Source organism: Petaurus breviceps, unplaced genomic scaffold, assembly GCF_028583685.1.
Source record: "Petaurus breviceps papuanus isolate PSGF00001 unplaced genomic scaffold, PetGlider_PUasm1.0 138, whole genome shotgun sequence".
Taxonomy (NCBI): Eukaryota; Metazoa; Chordata; class Mammalia; order Diprotodontia; family Petauridae; genus Petaurus; species Petaurus breviceps.
The window spans coordinates 6683373-6706633 of record NW_027185694.1 but is presented as its reverse complement, the minus strand read 5'-3'; the positions used below and the strand labels follow the sequence as shown (position 1 = coordinate 6706633).

Sequence of the window (23261 nt, the reverse complement as noted above, 5' to 3'; positions counted from 1 at the left end):
TCTCCATGATCCTCTTTGGGCTTTTCTTGGCAAAGATTCTGGAGTGATTTATCATTTCCTTCTCCAGCTCTCGTATTTACAGATGAGGAAACTGAGGTAAGTAGGTTAAGTAACTTGCCTAGAATCATATAGTTAGTAAGTGTCAGAATCCAGATTTGAACTCAGTTCTTCCTGACCAAAGGTCTGGCACTTTATCCACTGTACCATCTAGCTGCCCGACATGGCGCATAGCAGGTATTTAATAAATGTCCATTACATTGAATCAAGGGAAGGGGATTACTCCCTCTTCCCCTTTCCTAATTGGTGGAGCAGATGCAAGATACATGGTAAAGCTCCACTTCTGTGATGTCTCTCTTGTATACCATCCTCCCATGAGGACCAGCCTGAGAAAACATGAGAAGACTCAATAAACCCATGTATGTGTCATGTAGCATAAGCTCCCCCATGCCACGAATGCAAAATGGGTGGGTTGATAACTCACATTGGAAAGTGGGTGAATATATTTCTTCTTTCCTTGACAGAAGCCATGAAAGTCATCAGCGATTGTGCAATTACTCTTTGCTTGAACCAAACTTTAGCCTAGTTGGAGGGGAGAATAGAGAAGGGCTTTATTGGGAGGCTCTTCCCCTCTGTGCCTAAGGGGGCATGTAACTACAGCCCTTCTGTGCTTGAAGGGGATAATTGAGCTCATTAATTTACTTCTTCCTTTTCATTTCTCTAGTCTATATAACCCCTGGCTTAATTAGACATGGCTCCTGCTCTCAAGTTCTTCCATGTTCTGGGAGAAGTTGAAGGAAGTGTCACAAATGTGGTAATTAAATTTCCATTTTGCAAACAGGAAAGTATGGGGATCTATCTAGAGTCATCTTGCAAAATCAACCTTTCCTGCAGCACTAGCATTTTGTATCAATATTTTTATGAAAACTTGGCTGTAATTTATTTGCTTCCTGCAAGACTGAGCAAACAGGAACGAACCTCAGTTGGTTCTTGGAACATTAGGCTTCAAATTATGGGTTCATAAATATGGGTAAAATGTATGAAAATGATGTCCTTGTATTGGTGCCAAGAAAATGTTAAATCCAAAATGGGATGCACATCCTGGCAAAAAGTCTTATTTTTCCCCTCTAATCCCACCTGCTTCTTCTTCCTAGTCAATCCCCCCTCCCCACATTTTAGTATTGTTTTCTCCAATGAGACTGAAACTAGATGCAAGGGGAGAACAGTTTTACAGCCCTCAAGTTGTCCTGGCATCTAAAAAGGAAATCATCATTCTGGCTTTACAGAGTGAGTATACGATTTCTTTTCTTTATTCGAAACATAGAGGGTGCTGGTTATGTAGCTAGTTAGAATTGCTATGTACATAAATTGACTGATTTGTCTTAATTTTCCTCAAATCATTTCTTTCTCCCCTAACGACTGTACATATAGGATTACATATAGAGGTAGTCTTACTTCAGACCAAGCAAAGAAATTACTATCTGGTTGAGGTCAGAGATAGGAATTCCTATTCAAGTCTAACCTTGACCTTGGTGACTCCCAGTGTGGTGAAAATTCAGTCAATCCATGGATAGGTTGAGCAGGTTGTGTTTTCTCCAGATGCCAGCATGGTTCCAAGTCAGCACAATTTTGGGTTCCATCCCAGCCTGGAACCAACCGGTGATCAACCTCAAAACTAAACTGGTTCCTGGATCAGGTTCCTTGTACTGATCATTGTTCCACATCTATATACCTTGAACAGAGTTCAGTGCCAGAGAATTCTCTACACTAAGAGGTGAGGGAAAGTTCATTGGGACATTAACCTCTCTGACTTTCTTTAGCTACTAGACTTCCCTTTATGGGCTAATTGAAGTCTAATAAATTAACCTTATGAAGTATCCTCTTTTTTCCTCTTGGAAACTTTTTCTTTTTTTAATCAGAGAGATTTATCTATATAATAAGAGAACACCAGCAGATGAGCATTCATTTTTAAAAGGGGCACAGCTTTTCCTAGATTAATAAAGAAGATGTTAGCTACCTATTATGGTATCAAAAAGAATAAAGGAGGATGGGATGCACTGACCCTCATCCTAACCAAAGTCTGTATCTACTTTTCTTCAGAAAATTACAGGTACTTATTTTTAAATGAAAAACAAAACCCAATAAAACCACCCTTTCCAATAAGAGAATAATTAAACCATAATTCAAAAGTTGGGCATTTGCTTTTGGGTGTTGTTGATTTCCTTTTCATTTTAAAGTCTGAGACAATTAACTACTTAATTCCCCATTGTTCCAATAGACTAGAAATATCCTGGATACATACTTACTTCAAGGGTTACATCTTCCCTCGCTTTAACTCAAGGATGCACCCAGGATAAAAAAGGGCCCTTCTCCTTTGTAGAACTGGAGAAAGAGCAATGTGTCCTGAATTGCCTTATCTGTGACTTTTCTATTTTTATGTTCAACATAGTTGATAACTTCAACACAGTAACTTGAGATATTTAGGGAAGTGACATGCACCAGCTGAGATTATCTCAACATTCCCACTGCTTACATGTCAAAAAAAAAGCTATAAAAATGTTATAGCTAGTTCTATGCAATTTGTTTAAAGTTACTCCTCCATCTTTCCCTTCCCCTCTTTCATCTTTCCTAGACCCTCATCTCCTCTCTGCTAGTTTTTTTTTACTCCTTCTCTGGTCTCTCTCATCAGGGACCAATTCATCAAAATGTTTCTCTCATTGCTTCTGACAGGAAGCCATTTAAAAAGACAAGAGAATACTTTAATATTTGAGGAAGGGCTAGGAATATATTTAATGATTACTCAGAAATTGTTCATGCCCTTGGTAGCTATTTAGTCACCAAACTGTTTAGGATTCTATTAAAAGGTCATTCCAAATGCCTATAAATAGTCATAACAAAGCTATGTGTAGGGTAAAAAAGGAATTGATAGATACAAGTTTGTCATAAGGTAAAAAGACTGAATTATCCATAGTTAATATGTAAAGCCCCTTTTGGGAAGCAGTAGAGCCTACATAGGTCTATTTTTAAAATTGCTTGGGACTTTGGTCATAGTGAATTTATTGTGGAAAAGGAATTATGGTTTGCTCTTTCCAGCCATAGGGAAGCTATCTTGTTGTGAACAAATAAATTCAACATAGCTTGATCAGCCTGGGGATCATAGCTGTGCTCAAAGATTTTGAGCTGAAAGGGACAGGGAAGAGTAAAATGGCAATCTGCGCCATTAAGATGAGCAGGGAGTCATCATCTATAATTCTTCAGGTGAAGTATAGGGCCACCAGGTCTTGTGATCTGTCCTACCAGTGAATCCTAAGGTCTTCTAGGCCTTACCATCTGCCTTGCTGCTACATTCTTCAAACATCTCACCCAATGTGAAGAGCCCTGGGTCTTGCCATTTATTTGCCTTGTTCCTGCAGTCTTAAAATATTCAGTCCTTTTCTCTCTTACATGTGTGATCTGCTTAAAAACAATACTCCCTTACAACTCTGACCCAAGGAGTTTAGGATTCCATGCTATGTATACTTAACCAATTGTATGTGAGTTCCTTGAGGACAGGAATTATTTAGTTTGGGTCTTTGTGTCCCCACAGTCTAACACAATAACTTGCACATAGTAAAAATAAGCATAAAAATGATATTTGGGTGTTAGTTTAAATGGACTTACATCATCATAGACTTAGAGAATATTGATGCCATTGGTGTATTTCTGTTTCCCTTCCCCAAATTCACATGTTGTGAGATGAGATCCAAATGCTTTTCACTGTAAAGCTATGTATGTGCCCAGAGATAACTTCATTTCTCTATTTAATAAATATTTATTGGGCACCTATTTTTTAAGGCATTAGGATGTGGGTGTGAAGGGGAGATCCACAGTCAGCAAGAATGAGATCATTGCTTTCAAAGAGTTTACAAGCTTTTTTATTTTGTAAAATCATAGTCATAAAAGTGTTATTAGAGAAACAGAGAGGAGGAGACAGAAAGAGACAGAAGAGGTAGGGAAAGAGGAGACAGACTAGACTTCATATTTTCCAACTTGACAATTAAAATGCTATTATTTGCTTTTAATTAACAAAGATTTAAAAATCATTAAAATCTTTACTATTTTGTTTTTTATAAAAATATTTGTTTCCTGTATTATCCTTTAAAATAAAGCATTAAGTAATGGAACACTATTGTGCTATAAGAAATGATGAAGAGATGGATTTTAGAAAAACCTGGAAAAGCTTACATGAATAGATGCTGCGTGAAGTAAGTAGAATCAGGAGAATACATTGTACACAGTATCAACAACATTAAATGGTGATCAACTATGATAGACTTAGTTCCTCTCAGCAATACCAGGATCCAAGAAAATTCCAAAAGACTCATGGTGGAAAATACTATCTACCCCCAGAGAAAGAACTATGGAGTTTGAATGCAGAAAGCCTACTATTTTCACTTTGCTTTTTGTTTGTTTTCTTTCTAGTGGTTTTTCCCCTTTTGTTCTGATTCTTCTTTCACAACATAACTAATACAAAAATATGTTTAGCATCATTGCACATGTATAACCTATATCAGATTGCTTGCTGTCTTGGGGAGGTGGGCGTAAGAGGGGAGGAGGGAGGTGAGGGTGAGAGGGAGAAAAATTTGGAACCAAAAATCTGATAAAAAATGAATGTTGAAAATGCGCCTTACATGTACTTGAAAAAAAAAAAACAAAATACTATTTACAAAAAGTATTTCATTGAAAAGCAAATAAAATAAAGTATTAGGAAAGGAAGAAAAAAAAAGATCTATGAAATTAAACAATGTATAGAAAGCTCAGTATTGTATGTGGTACCTAACACTGATGGTCTCCAACTTCTAGGAAGGAACAGAGGGAGGAATCTTCTCATATTTCTTCTTTGGGGTCAAGCTTTGAGGTCATAATTTCACAGAATTCCTTTTTGGTCATTACTTTGTTGTTGCTCTTTCCACTTTCTTTATTGGCGTCATGGCGTATATAGTTTTCTTGTTTCAGCTTACTTCTCTTTGTATCAACATATATGTTCCCCCCATCTCTGTATTCATGGTAATTGTTTCTTACAAAACAGAATATTTCATTATATCCATGTGACGCAGCGAGTGTAGCTATTCCCTAGTCACTAGGAATCCACTTGGTCTGCAATTCTTTGCTCCACCCCTCCCCCCGAAAAAAGGTACTATAAATATTTTTTGTTTGTTTGGTGGCTATTTTTTTTTTTTTGGTCCTTGACCTCCTCTGTAATATGGTATCTAGGTCAAAGGAAAGGGATGTTCTAAGACTGCAAGGTGGCATATTGATAGAGCACTGGACCTGGGATAAGAAAGACTTGAGTCCAAATCCAGTCTCAAACAATGGCTACCTGTTTGACCTTGGATACGTAATAGAACTTTTTTTCTCAATTTCCTTATCTGTAAAATGGGGATAATAATAGCACCTGGGGCAGTTATGTGGCACACTGGATAGGGTGCCAGATCTGGAGCCAGAAAGACTCATCTTCCTGAGTTCAAACCTGGCCTTAGACATTTACTCGCTGTGTGATCCTGGGAAGTCTCTTAACCCCATTTGGCTTAATTTCCTCATCTATAAAATGAACTAGAGAAGGAAATGACAAACCCCTTCAATATCTCTGCCAAGAAAACCCCAAATGGATTCACAAAGAGTCAGACATGACTGAAAATGATTGAACAGCGACAAATAACACCTATAATCCAAGGTTGTTGTATGGATCAAATGAGATAATATTCACAAAGTGCTTTGCAAACATTAAAACACTACATAAATATAATTGTTATTATTATTATTTCCAATGGTTTTTGAAAGTTATATCAATTAAAATTCCATCAACAATGCAATAGAGTGCTTGTCTTTTCATAATATTTTCCCAACTTTTGTGAACTTTGGCAATTTGCTAGAATGAGGAGAAACCTAATTCTTCTTTTGATAACTTTATTCATATCCTTTGACTCTATTTTGGGATGGTATTTGGTCTTATGTATTTTTGTTAGGCATCAAGTTATTATTACTTATTAATATTTATTTTATTTATACATAATATTAATTTATTAATAATATATATTATATTATTATTATCAAGATATTAGAACCTTATCAGATACATTTGATGGCATGTATTTCCCCAGTTATATTAATTTTGTTCAGACAAGTATACAGGTCATATCGTTTATGTTTCAGATTTATTATGGAATATAATGTAAGATGTTAGTCTAAATCTAATTTTGCCCAGATTGCTTTCTAAGTTTCATAATTCTTATCAAATAGGTAATTCTCTCCTATGTAATTTATGCTTCAGGGTTTATAAAACATGAGATTGTTGAGTTGATGTATCTGATTATTTTCTATTCTATTTATAATTTCATTATTTTCTAATTTTTAACCAATACAAATAATTTTGAATATTTCTGCTTTAATATAATTGTTTGAATCTAGAAGGGCTATTCTTTCTCCATTTGCAACTTTTAAAACTATCGCACTTTATATTCTAGATAGTGTATCCTCAAATTACTATTATTATTTTCTCTAGCTTTTAAGAGTAGCACTTTGGTAGTTTGACTGGTATAGCAGCCAATATTGAAATTAATTTTGATAGTGTTCTATTTTTTATTATTTTGCCAAAGTCCAGTCATGAACATTTAATATTACTCTGGCTGTTTACATTGTTCTTTTTTTTTTTTAAGGAACATTTTGAAATTTAATCTATATAGATATGGAGTGTTCTCTGAGAAGTTGACTCCCACATACTTTATGTATTTCATAGTTATCTTGAAAGGGATTTCCCTTCCTATTGTTTGCTTCCTAGATTTTATTATTTTTAAATGAAGATGTTGTTTATTTTTGTTGATTAATTTTGTACTTTGAAGATTTACTAGAGCTTTTCATTGTCTCGAGTATTATTATTATTATTTGCTGCTTCTTTGGGATTTTAAAGAATAAACCATCATGGCATCAGCAGATATGCATACTTTTCTTTCTGCTTACTACCCTACCCCCTTCTTCATTTTAAAGTTTTATTTTTTAATTTGACATTTCAATTTCTTTTTAATCAATTTGCCAGAAAGTTTATCAATTAGTCATATTTATCAATGAAATAATCCTTTGGGTCGTAATTTCCTTGTTTCTCCTCTTATTTTTAAGATTCCTTCCTTTTGCTAACATTGGATTTATTTATTGGCTTTCTAATTATTGAATGTAAATTCTCAGTTCATTAATTTTTTAATTTAATGTTTATTTTTAGTGATATAATTTTTCTCTTGCAGACTGTTTCATCTGCATACCAAATATTTTTGTATATTATAACACCATTATCATTATTTTTCACATGATTGTTTATTTCAGATTTTTTCTTTCATCCATTCCTGTAGGATTTCATTATTAAATTTCCAACTAGTTCTATTTTTCTTGTGCTCTTTGTATTGATACTATTTTATTGCATTATCATCTATAAATGATGTTTTTAGGATTTTTTACATTTATTTGAAATTTCTTTTAGTTAGGTTATTTTTATAAAAGTGTCACATGGTGCTAAGAAATATATATGTCTGTGTGTGTGTGTGTGTGTGTGCTTTAGTGGCTCCATTCTTGAGGTGCCATAAATATTTTAGCTCTAAATTCCATGATAGATTATTCAGTTCTATATTTTTCATTTTGTTTATCTTTTAGTTAGATTTGTTGGATTCTGAGAGAGGAACTTTAAAGCATCATGCTATTATTGTGTTGTTATATTTTTTTTGTTATTGTTCAGTCATTTCAGTTGTGTCCAATTCTTCATGAACCCATTTGGAGTTTTCTCAGAAAAGATACTGGAATGCTATTTCTTTCTCCGGCTCATTTTACAAATAAGGAACTGAGACAAAGAGAGTTAAGTGACTTAAATGCCTGTGTGTATATCTATATGTGTGTGTGTGTGTGTGTGTGTATATATTACAGACATACATATATATGTATATACATTTCATAAGCTTTTGTTTTTGTGTATATTCTGTCTGGTAGTAGAAATTACTCTATATACCAAATCATGAAGAACATTTCTACCTCCTTCATGTCCTCCTCCCCACCAAAAATCAATCTTTTTCACATATGTCATGTCATCTTATCTCTTGGTCTATGTCCCCATACCAACCTCACTCATTTGAGTGTAAAGTCTACTTAGAACCTCACATTCTTCTGAGAAAGTTGTATTGTCCATGGAATAAAAATATACTCTCAGAGAAGATTGCCTTTCAGGTGGCCAACCCAATTATGATTAATCTCATCATAAAGTTCTTAGCTCCTTGTAATGGCAATTAATTTGAATTTAAAGACCCCTTTTTGTATTGGCAAGTAAGCAGGCACTTAGCACTTAGTAAATAATCTAACCTCTGTGAAAGAAACAGAAGGTGTGAACCCCTGTTCCTGATGTAACAGGAAGGGGTTGCCTGAAACAGAAAGTAGCTAATGCTGTGCATATAAAAGGAAATGCCCCAGGAGGGGATAGTCAGAATTTCTTGGGATCAGCATCTGGAGGCAGAACAGCTACAGAAGAGAAATGAGAATCAAGAACTAAGTCAGAATTTCCTGACTACTTGTGGTGGCAGAGCTTCTTCTGAAGAGGAGCCCAGGAAGCCCAGGAACCCAGGAGCCCAGGCCCCTCCCCTCCCCCAGGCTGGATAAGGTGATTCTGATTTTTGAAAGAGCTGCAGAAGACTGAGGAAGCATGACCAGGACTCTAAATGTCTGTTTGTAGCTTGGTTGAGCCTTGAATTACCAGGTAACAGAAATTGTGAAGGATTTGAGATGGACTGGACACTGTGAGATCAATAGAGAGCAGAAGCTGCCTAGAGAACTGGACAAGGACCTGGGAGCTGTCTGCCTCTGAATCTAGGTGACTCTTTGGTGAATCCAGGTAGGATCTGGGACCATGGAAGGGGTATCTAGGGAATCTGAGAGACCACCCTGAGTCAAGCTGAAAGAATACTTTAATTGGATACTGTGAACTGACTGAGAAATTATAAATTTACTAGTAACCTAGGGATGGAGGGTCTGTGTATTTTCTAATGATTGTACTTAGTGATTAATGATGCTTAGCAATTGATTGCTGAATAAGTGACTGATTGAGTTAACTTAAGTGTGCCCCATGAGTTGAAGACTTTGACTATTGTACTCTAAGATGACTGAATGACTGAATAAGGAGGCAAACCTCCTTAGGGATGATTGAATGTACTAAATGATTGTACTTTGTTGAAAACTATTGTGACCATTGGTGAAAACTATGTGGCCATTTTAATGATAAGCTGTTGTGAATACTATATTGTGATTTTCTGTGATAAGTTGTAATATTGTGAATGCTGTACCTTGATTATCTGTGAATGTTTTGCTTTGATTTGTTATGGAATAGAGTGTTCACTATACTGTGTAATCAGAATCTTGAAAGCTGTTCAAAGTAGCAGTCCTCTGGAAAGCTGCTTGTGCATGGTGTTATACTCCTATAGCTATTGTAAACATATACCTCTTCTCCCATGGGAGTGATCCTGAAGGGATGCCCTTGCCCTGTTGGGTTGAGACCTATTTCATTCTCTCAGTTTCAGTCTCTTCTTTCAGCCACCTCTTCTATTCTTCTGCAACTCCTTTTCTTCCTGAAAATCTATGAATTTCTCTCTCTTTCTCTCTCCCCTTTACATAGTAGATTAACTTTTTAATAATATTATTATTGCTTTTTGACATATATGATATACATTTTAACTTTTGTTCCATTCTAATTTCTTCACATTTAGGTGTAATTTCTCTTCTGAGCCATTGTGGAATTCCTTATTGCATGCTTTCTTGGGATTCTACTAGGTTCTGTTATACATCACATATTATTCCATTGTGCTCATTCTTATAATATTTGCTGAGACTTTTCTATTCTTTATTTTTTTTTTAAAGCAATTGGGGTTAAGTAACTTGCTCAAGGTTACACAGCCAGTTATTTCTGGGTGTGGTGCTGAGTATCTGAGCCCAGATTTGATCCCCAGGTCATCCCAACACTGGAGCCGGTGCTCTTGCTGAGCCACCTGGCCGCCCCTAAGCAATTGGGGTTAAGTAACTTGCTCAAGGTTACATGGTCAGGTGTTTCTGGGTAGCTGCTAAGTGTCTGAGCCTGGATTTGATCCCCAGGTCATCCTGACACTGGAGCTGGTGCTCTTACTCGCTGTGCTACCTGGCCACCCCTATTCTTTATTTCTGGATAGAAGCTGATTATTTCACTATTTCAGCAATGGGTTAGATATTAAATCACCTTAGCTACAGCTTCTTTTTAAAAATAGATTTTTATTTACTTCTTTAACTATTTCCCAATTACAATAATTTTTTAACATTCATTTAAAAATTTTTAGTTCCAAATTCTCTCCTTTCTTGTTCCTCTGCTACTCCTAGAGAAGGCAAGAAATATAATATCAATTATATTTGTGAAGTCATGCAAAACATATTTCCATATTAACCATGTTGCCAAAGAAAACACTTGACAAAAACCCAATAAAAATAAAGAGCAAAAAAAAAGCATGTTTCAATCTGCACTCAGAGTGTATCAGTTCTCTATCTGGAGGTGCATAACATTTTTCATCATGGATCCTTTGGGATTGTCTTGGATCATTGTCTTCATTGGAGTAGCTAAGTCATTCACAATTGATCATCATACAGTATTGCTATTACGGTGTACAGTGTTCTCCATTTCCTGCCTAGCATCAGTTCATTTAAGTCTTCCCAGGACTTTCTGAAACCATCTTGCTCTTCATTTCTTATAGCTCAATAGTGTTCCATCACAATTATATACAACAGCTTGTTCAACCATTCCCCAGTTGTTAGGCATCCTCTCAAATTCCAATTCTTTGCCAACACAAAAAGAGCTGCTATAAATATTTTTGTATAAATGGATCCTTTTCCTTTTTCTTTGATCTCTTTGGGATGCAGACCCAATAATGGTATTGCTGGGTCAAAGGGTATGCATACTTGTATAGCTAAGAGTTTTATATACTTATTGAAGATTTAAAGTTCACCTTTCCTTCTAGTTTTAGGATCTTCTCTGTTGACTTATCTGCTTGCACTTTTGAGTTTTTAATTAACTTTTCTTCTTCTTTAAATCATTATTGTTTCAGCCTTTCCCCCCTTATATTATAACATAATTCAATTTCTGACTCTTCTCTCTTTCATTGTTATTAAACATTGAAGCTGGACTACAAAGCTATCTCAGTCTCTTCCTCTTTGGAGGATTTGTGTTTCACTGGCTTTGATCCCTGGCCTTCAGGCCTATCCAGACACTTGTCCTGGTTCTCTGGCTGAGCATCTTTCCTGGCTGAGTCGGTTCTCTCTTTGGATGGGCAGAATCAGTATTTTCCATTTTTGAAATGTAGAGGGAGAATGTTCTAGGCAGAATTCTTGGGCCTAGCTTAGGGACTTCTTTAGGTAGAAGGCAGAATGCTTCCTCACAGGCCCACCCTTCCCCTTCTCTTCTACTCCAGGGCCACAACCACCCATACGCACTTAATATTAGCACATTCCAGTGATAATTCAGAAGTATTTTACACTGATGGGAGTTCTTATTTTCACCTTATTTGGATTCAGCTATAATTTAATAATTTATATTTTGGACTTTTCTTGAGAAAAATAGTCTAATCTGCCATCTTCTTGGTCCTGTGACTTAGAAGGCCAAGAGATAAATTAAATGAGGCAAAATTTTAAATTGAAAAATGTTTTTAAAAGATTTTAAATTATGACTTTAATTAGGATTAATTAAATAATGGGTATATTATGTTTAAATTTTAAAACTCAAATTATCTTAAGGTTCCTTCTAACTTGTGCTTCATAGAAGAATTGTTGCAAAGCATTTAGAAGATGGTCTTCTGTTCAAGGTCTTTAAAAATTACAAATTCTCATCTGTGGAATAGTTTATGTATAGTCCACCTTCAAGGATATATTAAATAGAGTAGATCACAGGAACATAGAGCTTAGAGCTAAAAAGGACCTTAAGACCATCTGGTGTGGCCTCTTTTTTTTCAGTCATTTTGCTTGTGTCTAACTTGCTGTGAGTGCATTTGGAGTTTTCTTGGCAGAGATACTGGAGTGGTTTTTTATTTCCTTCTCCAGCTCATTTTATAGCTTAGGAACTGAGGCAAACAGGCAAAGAGACTTGCCCAGAGTCACAGAGCTTGTAAGTATCTGGGAAAGAATTTGAACTCAGGTTTTCCTGACTCTAGGACTGGCTTTCTAGGAATTATGTAGCTGCCTGATTGGCCTCCTACCTTCAGTAAAGTAAAATATCACTATCCATATTTTAAAGATAAGGCAGCTGAGACTTAGAAATGTGAAATGACCTGACTGACTTCATACGGCTAATAAATGACAGACAGACCTAAGTCTCCTGTCTCCCAGTACCTGCAGAGTTCTCTCCAATGCACTATGAATTATCTCTTAGAACAGGGACTCTATCAAACTTTTTTGATTTAATCCTAAAAAACATTTTGAGTTTATTCAACCATTTAAACATGTTAGCTGTTTTTTTTCTTTCCCTCATAAAGATGTCTATCCTACAAATGGGAAATATTCAACTTTAGTTCTAAATTCCGTAGTAGAGGAGAAAAGTCACAATAATTATTGGCCAAAGGAAAATGACCATATAACTCAGCTAGTTTCATTTGTCCTTGAGAAAGAAGGAAAAGAACATAGATGTTGAACTTCTAGGACTTGAATGAACATGGACAATTTTAGTTCAGGGGCATTCATTTTGAGAAACCTATTACTAGGTGAAAATCTGAGATGATAATTGAAACCACTTTTCAGCTGTCACTGTAGAATATGTTCTTTCTTCAGTAAATTCCATGTTCACTTGTACATTTATTTAAACTATGGACTCTGTCCTCACACAACTTCTAGAAGTAGAAAAGGAAAAAAGGTTCATGACTCATTCAACTTTCAAGAAGGCTCAAAGGTGGGGAGGAAGGGAGACTATGTAATTCTCAGATCTACTTGTATATAAAGGGCAGCTAGGTGTTACAGTGGATAGAGTGCCAGGCCTGGAATCAGGAGGCTTCATCTTCCTGAGTTCAAATCTGATCTCAGACATTTACTATCTGTGTGACCCTGGGTAAGTCACTTAACCCTCTGTAAAATGAACTGGAGAAGGAATGGCAAACCACTCTAGTGTCTTTGCTAAGAAAACTCTAAATGGGGTCACGAAGAGGCAAACACAATTGAAAACAACTAAACAACAAAAAGTATGTCTAAGAGGTCAAACCTTAAACACTGGAGGAATTACAGTGGGAATAAGTGACTTGAAAAGAGGGAGAGTGACATAAATAGAAGAAAAGCAGATCAAGAGCTATAGAGGGAGCATAGTATAATAGAAAGAGGGCTGTCCATGGAGTTAGGTAAGATGTAGGTTCAAATCTTTCTTCTGATGCTTATTATCGGTGTGAACATAGGAAAGCCACTTAATTGTTCTGGTCTCAGTTTCTATATTTATTTAATGAGGGTTCCTTCTCATTCTATGCATCCTACAGCCTATTCAAATCCACTATGTATCTCTCCATTGGTTTGGGAGTGACCTACAGCTTTAATTTTTTGGAGACTTAGGTAATCCATAATCCATATATATATATAGCACAACCAGAAGAATATTACTATTAAAAAGTTGGGACTTTCAGGGAAAAGTCTAGGTCAACTGAAGATGCTGCACAATGTTCTAAATGCCGTTTGGTCTGCTTACTGGTTTCCTTCTATTTAGTTCTGAGACCAGTTCATTACTTATATACTTTGTCTTTCCCAGGTGTGCCAATATTCCAGCTCTCTGTGCTGTCCATTCAATTTAGTATCATACTAATTCTTTATCTACCTGTTTGTTTTTTTGTTTTCCTCTTGTGTGGATAGTGAAGACAAACTTTAAGCAATGATTTTGGATCTCATTTAGAGATCCTTCAAAGAGTCCCCAAGTTTTATACAATCAACACAATGTTATCTACAAACAGAAGTATTTAGAGTACTCACCATTTCTAAGGAATCCCTTGTTTGAACTCTGTTCATCATCTGTGAAAATGATGAATACCTTCTGATAAAATAGTCTGTATACCTTGATTGATATTAGTATTTAGAAAATTATCAATTATTTTAGATGTTACATTTATTGAGGAATCTTCTTTGGTTTGAACATATCCAAGGGAGATGGTTTTTTGGAGGGGAATCTTGATAGCTGCATTTTTGGTCAGTCTGTCAACGAGCATTTATTAAGTGATTACAGAAGTGCCAAGCATCATACTAAGTGCTGGGGATACCAAAAAGGAGAAATAATAAAAAGTCTTTCTCTTAAGAAGCTCATATTTTATGGAAGAGACCATATGTAAGCAATTCCATACATACAAGATGAATGAAGCATCTATGGAAAGTAATCTAGTAAATAGATCTCCATTGAATGTTTTTCATAGTAAAAAACCAATAAGCACAACAAGATATCACAACCTCCGTATCTTTCAGTCCATCCCTTGATTATGATGACATGATCTAATTCTTGATACAGTATTAGTGGGAGAAAACTTTCAGTTCCTTTTTCATTAAGAATTTTCATTAAAAATCTTTTAGTTGATATTTGATAGTTACTGATATCCTCCCAATCCTCCCTTTTTTGTTTAAAAGATGTATTTTTTTCTGCTGCTTCAATATTTTCCCTCTTTTAGATTTCTTGAGAATTAATCCCTCAATGCCTTCAAAATTTTGTGATTTCCATCATCAACCTCCTCTGATCTTTTGCAGCTACTTTTCCTGTTTTCATTTTCTCTATTGCCATTTCTACTTCCTTCTGTAATATCAGGGATTGTGATGATAGAGTCCAAATGTGGTAATTCCATTGGGACTGGTTGGATAAAAGATTAAAAAATTAAAATCTTGACATATTCCTGGCAGTTTTCATTTTGGGATCTTTTTCAGGAGGTGATTGGTAGATTCTTTCCATTTCTACTTTACCCTCTGGTTTTGAAGTAGCAGGGAAGTTTTCCTTGAAAATTTCTTGAAAGACAATGTCTAGGCACTTTTTTTGATCATGGCTTTCAGATAGTCCAATAATTCTTAAATTATATCTCCTGGATCTATTTTCCAGGTAAATTGTTTTTTCCAATGTGTTATTTTGTATTGTCTCCTATTTTCATTTATTTTTGTTTTATTGTTTCTTGGTTTCTCATAAAGTCATTAGCTTCCAATTGCTCCATTCTAATTTTTAAGAAATTATTTTCTTCAGTGAGCTTTTGGATTTCCTTTTCCAGTTGGCCAATTCCACTTTTCAAGGCATTCTTTTCCTATTAGTTTTTTGGACTTCTTTTTACCATGTGGCTTAGTCTGTTTTTAAAGGTGTTATTTTCTTCAGGATTTTTGTTTCTCCTTTACCAAGCTATTAACTCGTTCATCATGATTTTCTTGCATCCCTCTCATTTCTCTTCCAAATTTTTCCTCTACCTCTCTTACATGATTTTCAAAATCCTTTTAGAGCTCTTCCATTCATATTTTCTTGGAGGCTTCGGATGCAGGAGCTTTGACATGGTTGTCTTCTTCTGAGTATGTGTTCTGATCTTCCTTGTTACCATAGTAGCTTTCTATGGTCAAAGTTTTTTTTTTTCTTGTTGTTTGCTCATATTTCAAGCCCATTAGTTGACTTTTAAGTCTATTAAAGTAGGACTCTTCTTCCAGGGTAAAGGGCATATTGTCCCAAGCTTGAAAGGTTTTGTGCAGTTATTTTCAGAGACACTTCTAGGAATCAGTAAGTTTTAAATTCTTCCAAGGTGGAATGAGCTAAGAAAAAGTGCATTTGTCACTCTCTTGGCCCATCCTCTGCTCTTTCATTTTTCTCCCCTGGAACTGTGAGGAGGGTTCTTCTTCCAGTGTGGCCTCAAGTTCTGCTAAGCTAGTGCTCTTCCTCATTTTGGGACTGCCACTTAGGACGGTGACCCAGATCCAAGTATGGGCAAAGCAACAGAGTCCTGCCTCAGTGCTGGCCAAAAGACCCCTGTCATCTCCTTCTGACCAGTTGTTCAACACCCTTACAGTCTGTGCGCTGACAGCTCCAGAAGCAGCTGCTACCACAGCTGCTGCTAATTCAGTCACTCCCAAGGCTTGTTCCTGGTTTGCTAAGCCTTGTGTGTGCTGGACTTTGTTCCACTCTCACCCAGGTGTGACAGATCTTTCCTGCTGAACTCCTAAGTTTTCCTTGGCAGCTGTGGGCTGAGAGGTCTGGAAACCGCCACTGCTGCTAATGATTCAGTCACCTGAGGCCTGCTCTGGGCTTACTGGGGTCTGGTCTTCAGTGCTCCCCTCTCACCCTGGTGCAACAGATCTTTCCTGTCAACTTTCCTAGGTGTCTTGGGCTGGGGATTTGTTTCACTCTGTCTTTTTGTAGGTTCTGCTGCTCTAAAATTTGTTTAGAGTCATTTTTAAAGGTATTTGGAGGATTTGGGGGGAGAGTTCAGGTAAGTCCTTACCCTTACTCTGCCATCTTGGCTCTGCCTCATGTGGAATTTCTGAGTAGCCTATAAGTTCTTGGTATCTGTTTTCCTTAGCCCTAAACCATATTTTCTAGCACATATTGTTCTGCTTCTCCTATGCTCTGGCACTAAACTAAGAAATTCCAAACTTGTTAAAAAATTGTGATGATATTAAATCTATATCTAGTAAGAAGAAACCCCCTAACTGAATGCTAAGCCTAGTGATGCCTTTGAAATTCTTTAATCAGAGCCTTAGAAGGAAACCCTTTCCCATTCAAACTTAAAGTTTCTATTCTCATCTCAAGGATTGGATGATTTTCTTCACCTTGAAGTACACAGAACTTTTTCTGAGCTAAAATGCAGCCATAACCCCCAGGTAACCTTTTACTAGTTCCCCGAGACTACTCTAAACCCTTTATCTGTTTGAGATATTCTGGATCTTAAACTGTGATGCTTGACTAGGAAATGCTACTTTTGATTAGTAGTCTCTCCCCTTATCTCTTTAATTATAGATTTCTTTGCATTGAGTTAATCCAATATTAAATTTGGAATTTTTAAGCTGCCAGGAGCTAAGACAGCAGAGTAAGCAATAAGTTGCTTTCACCCTTCCCTTGTAGACTTTGAAAAGTCCAGAAAATACTACCCCAGGAAAAATCCTGGAATAGTGGAGCCATCAGAAAGATGGGGTGCAGTAGTCTTTTAGCTTGGGAAGTGGGAGGGAAACAGTACAGGACAGAAGGTGTCCCAGCAAGTCAGCAGCAAGTTCCACCTTAGCAGACCAGCAGGAAATTCTAAGCCTCAGGGTGGAGGATGGGCAAGTGCCAACACCAGGCACACACTAGCCACTATCACCAGTTCCAGCTCAACACCAGGTAAACTACCACACCACTGCAACATCCAAATGCCAGCACCTGAGGCCCCAGCACAGAAAACCAGTAACAAAGTTCCTAGCCCCTAGCTCAAAAAGTCTGGGAAAGTGCCTTGGGCCCCAGAAGCAGAGATCAAATTTAAAAGCCTGAAAAAAAGACAAACAGCATGAGCAAGAAGAATCAAAGAAAAATAATGACCATAGGTAAATATCTTGGTGACAAGCAAGATCAAAACACAAATTCAGGAGAGGACAGCATGGTCAATATACCCATACCTGAAATCTAAATGAGGAACATGAACTGGTCTCAAAAAAGTCTTCTTGGAAGAGTTCAAGAGGGATTTTAAAAGTCAAATATTAAATTTTGAAGGGCTTACTGAGTTCATATAATTTCTAACTTTTACCTTAATTATATAAAACTCCAATTACCTTTAATAGAGGCATTTTTTGCTTATACACATAGGCAATGCAAGATGAAATGCCCAAGTATCCCATAAAATCATGTTTCTTGTTTTCTTTGGACATATAATAAAGCCAACTTCCCTGACTTTTTAAAAATTTGTCTCTCTAAGGAGAACCTGTGGGCTCTCCTTTTATTTAAGTAAAACTAGTTTGATTTGTAGTAAGAATGTCACTACTGATATAATTCAGTTCCTTCAGTAGTATGTCACCTTCCTGCTTTCTGGACAAGAATATTACATTTAAAGTATGAAGAATTAAGTTAATGTTTTAGATGTTCTACAAACTGTGACTTTCAAGCACCATCTACTTTTTTTCTTCTCATTTGCTTCTGTTACTATAGGAATAGAAGGGAACTTCATAAGACTGTGTGCCATTTTGTATTTTTCTTTCCTTCATAGGTTGCCAAGGCCAAATAATTCAACACAACAGTGACTATTGATGATAATCTTCTCTGAAACTAATTGAGTTGAGGTTCAGAAAGCAGATGCAATTTGTCTCCAAGACCTTTCTTGAAGCTCTGTGCTGTGGTGTCAGAACATCTCACTTTAGGATCATCTTCATGCTACAGTGAGGTATTGGAACAAGATATAAAGTCTTACTTTTAATTTTGGGTCTGTAATTTCATTGGTATAATTAGCTGCCTATAAGGAAACTCTCTGTGCCAATACAGGTCAGAATATTCTCTTCAACTAACTATGTTGGCGAGTAACATGGAGAATTGAGAAAATGATTTGCATGGAATCACATAGGCAGTGCTTGAACCCATGACTTCCAAACTTTCTGGTCAGTTCTTGATTGGCACTGTGCTGACCTACATGAGACTACAAAAGTATACATAAAGGTAAATTACTTCATGAATATATTCTTTTTCACTCCATTGTGAATCCACTCCATTGCACAATCCCTTTTTATACTGTTTTTTTTTTTAAGAAAACATTACTGTATTTAGAAAAATATCCCCCCAATCTTGCTTTTTCTCCTTTGGGACCATTCTCTACACCACTAGCATCAAATCCCAATAGAAATGGGGGGCCATTAAACCATACATAAGCAGCCACTGTGGGCTGCATACTGACTAGGAAACCTCAAATTATCCATGTTTTATTTTAGTTGTTTGTTAAATATTCTACAGTTACATTTTAATCTTTCTCAGGTCCCCCTCAGGAGTGTTGAGGAGGACTGTGTGTCTGGCACTTCAACTCTTTGTCGTGGCAATGTTGCAAACCTTGGGACAATGCCACTGACTCAGTTCCTATCCTGGTTCATGATTCACAGAAATGAAAATTTTTTTTCCTCTAGAAATAGTAAAGGCAAAGCATTGTGGGTCATGATTCATCCTCTTATGAAGCACTAGCAGGCTTTACAGAATTGAAAAAACCTACCTTATTTTTAGGATTTAAGTGTTTAATCCAGGATTAAAGTGTGTCCCTCCACCAAATCTTTTTACTTTAATAATTCTACTCAGTGCTATAATAGACAGATGAACTTACTTTCCTCACTTAGGAACTGCTCTTACTAAATGAAATTCTTAGTTTTGGGGATATCATTGGAATCCTACAATATCATAGTTAGAAGGATGATCAGAGACTATTGAGCCCAACCCCTTTATTTTATGAACGAAAAAGTTGAGTAGAGTGGTAAAGTGACTTGCCCTAGGTCATTGTCCTATCTACTTCATAATGCTGCCTTTTTTCCTTCCCTCTTGTCAAACTTGAACCAAAACAACCCTTATTTAAAACATCTATTCCCAAGATACCCATACAACCCTGGGAAATCTTCTAAGACAACATTTACTAAACTCATGACCTATAATGTCTTCTTTAGAATCTCTGTTAATTGACCTGATCGACCAGGTAACTCAGTAAGAGACCTGCTCACTCTTTCCCTTAATTGTTCTTAGGTCAGAGAACCCTTCTCATGACAGAGATAAGCACTGCTTTGAAAGATACTTCTGGACACTTATTGGGGATCACCTGTGTAATACTTGGGATATCTTTTCTTCTCCTCTGTCAATGCTCTGCCCTCCAAATCTTGTCCAAGTCCAGCAATCTTTTGTCCTCGATATATAGTTTTTGGCCCATGACCATTATATGAGCTCTGAATCCAAGGCCACCCTCTCTTTTTTTAGAGTTTCCTCCAATTTAGCATTATATTACTTAAAATGGGCATTCTGGGATTCATAACCCCAATTGAGATTATTTGTATGCATGCTGTACGAGGAATGTACTGCTTGAAATCCCCATTCTAAAATATCCCTTCCCAATCTCTCTCTCTCTCTCTCTCTCTCTCTCTCTCTGTCTCTGTCTCTGTCTCTCTCATTAAAGAATCCTTTGCTGGGCTGTTGTTGCTTGATATATGCCCAGTGGCTAACTTTTTGATACTGTTGTATTTGGTGTTTAATTTATAAAATCTTGAGAAAATGTTTTAATATTATTTTTACTGGTAGCAATTGTTTTTACATCATCATTGTTTGTAAACACATCCCCTCACACTCTTATCCAGTGAGTCATCCCTTGCAACAAACATTTTTACAAAGAAAAACAAACAAAAAGCGGTTCAGCAAAAGCAACCAATATCTCAGCTATATCTGAGGGTAAACAATATTTTATACTCATAGTCACCCACTTTTTCAGAGAGAAGAGAATGGGTACATTTTCTCATCTTTTATCTGTGGGTGGGGAATCAGGATTTGCTATTAAAATTACCCAGTATTTCTTGGAACATTAAGAAATAATCAAAATAATGGCCAAGATGAAAATTTATTTTACTTGACTTCACATGTTTAATTGATGTATTGCTTTCCTCTTCAGTGAGGAGAGGGAGTGAAGCGAGGGAAAGATTTGAAATTCAAAAATTTGAAAAAAGTCTGCTAAAGTATGCTAGGAGGAAAAAAAAAGTAGTCAAAATATTAGTCCTTCTTATACAATGTCCCAAAAGTCTTACTATATATAGTTTTATGACAGTAGCTTTAAAGCGAAGTAAGTTTTTTGGGACACTAGATTTACAATGATACTAAGTTTTCACTGAACTACTCTTTGGATATTTATCGTTAGATTTATAATTAATAGGTCATTTTCTTAAACTGGTATTATAAGTTATAATGTATTATTATACATTAATTACTCAGTTTAAAAAATAACTAATCATTCTAATTGCTACAACCTCTTAAAGTCCTTTTTATTTAGTCCCTTTTGAAACCAATCAAGAAAAGTTTCCATATTGAGCTCTCTATTGAAGCAAGGCAGGATTTGGCCTCTAGAAGATTTAGGTTCAAATACTTTCTCTTACATTTTCTTGCTATGTGAACTTTGGGTAAGTCATAACCTTTCTGAACATTATCTTTATCTATAAAATGGGGCTCAGTCATTCAATAATCATTTATTAATTATCTACTTTGTGCCAGGCACCATATCCTAGAGATGCAAATACAAATAAAAAGAAAAGCAGTTCCTGTCCTCAGTGAGCTTACAATATAATGGGGGAAGATAACACACAAAGGAAGCTGAAATGTTTGAGGGTGTAGAAAGTCTTTGGCACAAGCAGCACTATGGAGAAGTCCAGTGCAGCTGGGGGAAAATGAGCTGATAGTGCTGTGCCACTTCCTAAAATGGAGGGTTTGGAATTCATGGTTCCTCCCTCCAATCAGAGGGGTAATTATGGGATATGAATACGAAAGTTAATTTGATTTCAAAATGATGAGATTTCCCAATGATGAGATTCCTGGCATAGAATGGCATGATGAAATCCAAAAAGAGTGGAGTTCGCTGGAAATGAGGATCATAATAAAATCTACCTCAGGGTTGTCATGACAATCAAATGAGATGCATTGTATTAAGTAATATAAAATGTGAATTCTTATAATGCCACGTCCACTATTATTTTATTGTTTGTTTACAGCATTTCTATGAAAGGTATAGGTCATGGTGTTGAGCTTACCCTGGATCAGGGGTATGCTATAAATTTTTAACAACAGGCTCTTTGGAAAAAGAAGTGTACGAGCAACATATTTTTAATACATTTTCTCCGTCACTTAAGTCTAGAGTGATAATTAACAAAACAATAAATCAAGCCTTGATATGTAGTGTTTACTGATTTCTACGTTGGTCAGTGCTAATGTCAAAATTTTAACAAGTGACTGTCTCAATCCATTTCCAGCTGGCTCCAGCATACCCTACTCCGGGTTCTCTAAGACAGTTCCAGTTGACCAAAATTGCTGGCAGATCCTCCCAAGCAAGATCAGATTCGAGGCTCTGGTGATCAGTTACATCATATCTGTCATCTGAGGATCAGTCTAGCTAAATTCTGAGAAACTCATGATTAAATTCAATGGAGAGTTAAGACATCTTCATCCATGGCCACTACTAAATACCACATATTAAATTAGAGAAGGATTGTAATCTTCTCAATAAATGAGTACCTACAAAACTTTCAATTCTTGAAGTTGAACTACTAAGGTAAGATCAGATGAGACATGGGGAATGAAGATCAAAGTATCCTACTGTATACACTGTGTAGAAAAGTTATCTTTCCTGGTAATTTGGCCCAAAAGAATGGGATAATTATTGTTTATTATGCCATTTATATGATAGAACTAGATGATATAAAGGAGAAAACATCATAGTCCTTATAGAGCTGAGCAGGTTTAGTATATTTATGAAGGAAACAAATTTAAATTAGCCTCTTTTAGTGTATTAGAGCATGATGGGGTTGAACTTCGGAATACTTGAATTTCGGGTTATAGATGTTGCTTTTCTGTAACTACCAGAAAGGTATGAACATTTAAGTCTATTTGTGGGGGAAGTAAAAGCAAATTCTTAATGCCTATTCGAAGAAGTGACTTCAGACAGATTTCTTGTAAGAAAATGCACATGGGGATGGTGGGGGAGGGGAACTGGCAAAGCAAGAAGAATTAGCTACATTTACATTTTTGGATAGAGATCATGTTTGAATAAACATGGTCATATTTATTCACATTTATTGAGTAAAAATAATTACTCAAATTGCTAGGGGAGCATTAGTGTAAAGAAGTCCTGTATGAGGCAGGATGTCAAGCAGAATGGAATTTGCTTTTGTTCTTTCAGAAGAGAGTGGTTGAACAGACTGAGAGTTGGAGGATTTGGGGTCTAATCCTGTTTTTTCAAGCTGTGTGGCCTTACGGAAACCACTTAGTGACTCTGAGTCTCATGAGAACATAGATTTAGAAATGCAAGTGGCTCATTTAGTCCATTTTTCTGATAAGGAAAATGAAGAAAAAAGAGAAGCCATTTACTCAAGGTCATATACATAGTAAATGAGAGATCTGGCAGTCAAAACCCAGGTCCTTTGACTATAAATCCAGTATTATTGACATCAATAACAGCTGATATTTATATAGCATTTTAAGGATCACAAAACATCTTTCATACATTATTACATTTGGTCAACGAATAGATATAGGCACCATAGAT

At 36.1% G+C, this 23261-nt stretch overlaps 1 long non-coding RNA gene across 1 annotated transcript in view; it reads left to right on the top strand.

The window, feature by feature from the left end:
* Positions 1 to 22578, top strand: part of LOC138143252 (uncharacterized) — a 337288-nt gene extending 314710 nt beyond the window's left edge. The window contains exons 3-4 of the long non-coding RNA XR_011163646.1: positions 18213 to 18386; positions 21970 to 22578. This is a non-coding gene — a long non-coding RNA (uncharacterized lncRNA). The remainder of the gene's footprint in view (positions 1 to 18212; positions 18387 to 21969) is intronic.
* Positions 22579 to 23261: the final 683 nt, after the last annotated feature.